The sequence below is a fragment of the Alligator mississippiensis genome, unplaced genomic scaffold, assembly GCF_030867095.1.
Source record: "Alligator mississippiensis isolate rAllMis1 unplaced genomic scaffold, rAllMis1 scaffold_123, whole genome shotgun sequence".
Taxonomy (NCBI): Eukaryota; Metazoa; Chordata; order Crocodylia; family Alligatoridae; genus Alligator; species Alligator mississippiensis.
The window spans coordinates 1-1,909 of NW_026775274.1; positions in this window are offsets into that span (position 1 = coordinate 1).

The following is a 1,909-nucleotide window of genomic DNA, read 5'->3' on the forward strand; positions in this document are numbered from 1 at the left end:
AGGGGTCCCTGCCCTCCTCTGCTGGGCACTCCCCAATCCCAGCCCAGGATTTTATCCCAGGAGCTGCCTGGACTCCCAGGGGCTTCAGCCCCGAGCCAGGCACGTGGAGCCAGAGGTCAGGAGCCGGAGAAGGGAGCTGTGTCCAAACCAGCTGCCTGCCAGTCATTGCCCCTGAGCCCAGGGCTTCCCTGCCCATGATCCCCAAATCTTCAGGAGGCTGGCGGCATGGGGGCATCCCCGGGGACACCGGCCTGACTCCTGGAGAGCAGGAGGTTCAGGGGCAGACGGGTGTACAGGGGTGCCTTGAAGCCCAGCTGATGACTGCTCCTGCTCAGTGCCAGGATGGACAGGCTGAGGCGGGTGCTGAGCAGGAGGACCGCCAAGGTGGGATTCGTGCCAGCAGATCACAGCAGGGGGCCTGGGCAGGAACGTCTGGGCCCCCCCAGCCATGAAGAGGAGGGGCCCATCAAGGCGAGGACGTGGCTGTGCCCTGTGTGCTGGCGTAAAAAAACAGCACGTGCCAGCACCAAAGAAGAGCATTTGCAGCAGCCCACCACCTCCAGGTGCAAGTGGAGGTGGCCCTGGGTGCGCCTGGGCAGGCGGGAGCCCGGAGGAGAGGAGCGCCGGGCACAAGAGCCGGGCAGTCCAGTGTGCTCTCAGCCACGGGGGCCGTGAGGTTGCGGGGGCGGAGGAGCGGGATGGAGAGGGCCCTGGGAGATTTCTGCAGACAGGGGGCCCTTGGCTGGCGAGGGGAGCACGACCCCATCTCTGCCCCCCACACTGCACGTGTCTTCCCCTCAGGGGCAAAGGACTCACCCCCCACTTTCCTTCCTGCTGCAGTGAGTCCCAGTCTGGCCATAGAGAAGATGCAGGACGAGGAAGACCAGGAGAGGGAAGAACAGGGGACACCGGAGGAAGCTGCGCTCAGTGTCACCCAGCGCCTCCAGGACCGCGGGAAGGTAGGAAACCCATTCAGTCCTCTGTTCCCTCCCCAGGGGAGCCCGTCCCGCTGACCCGGAGCTGACAAGGGGAGACGCTCGCCCGCAGGCAGTGCTAGGGGTGGGTGTGTTTGTGAAGCCCCACCTGGGTCCCCTCCCGCCACAGACACTGCCCTGCTCCTCCCTGCGCCTGCCCAGGAGGAGACTCATGGCAGCACCCTGGGGGTCCCAAGAGGCCTGAGTCCCACAGCGGGTTTGGGGGGGACAGGGATGTCCCTGGCTCAGAGCCTCCCTTTATCCCGGTCCTGCTCCTGGTAGATGCAGCGCAGGAGGGACGGGCAGCGCCTGCTGCGGGAGCTCCTCACCCTGCAGGCAGCCGTGCAGCAGAGGGGACACGAGGCTGTGCAGCTGCAGGGGTGGAAAGCGTCCGTGCCAGAGAAGATTGTGGTGATTAGGAGGAAGCACGGGACGGTGCAAGGAGAGGAGAAGACGGAGGAAATGGTTTCTTGAGTCCAGGGTGGAGGGGAGAGATGGAGCTGGACCGGGGAGAGAAGGGCAGGCACACTGGTGGGCAGCAGAGACGGGAAATCCTGGTAGAGGCCGGGGGGAATCGAGTGTCTGGAGGGCAGATGAGGGTGCGGTCAGGGAGCAAGGGGGTGGGCCGAGTGACATGTTTGAGTGGCCGTGGGAGCGGGGGGCCAGCCCAGTGGGGTGGGGGCAGAGGGACGTGTGGGACACCCCGATGGGGTGGGCAGATCCTGGCGCCTGCGCCATCGGCTGCGACACCATGGAGAGCTTGTATTGGCTCACTCAAATCCTCCTGCACCAGAGGGGTAAGGAGACCCATCCCAAGCACAGGAGCACAATGCAGACGGTGCATCCCACAACCCTGGTCCAAAGCTAGGATGGCAGCTCAGAGCCTCGTGTCTCCACTCCTTGCAGGCCGAGACATGCGAGGGGCAGATGAGATG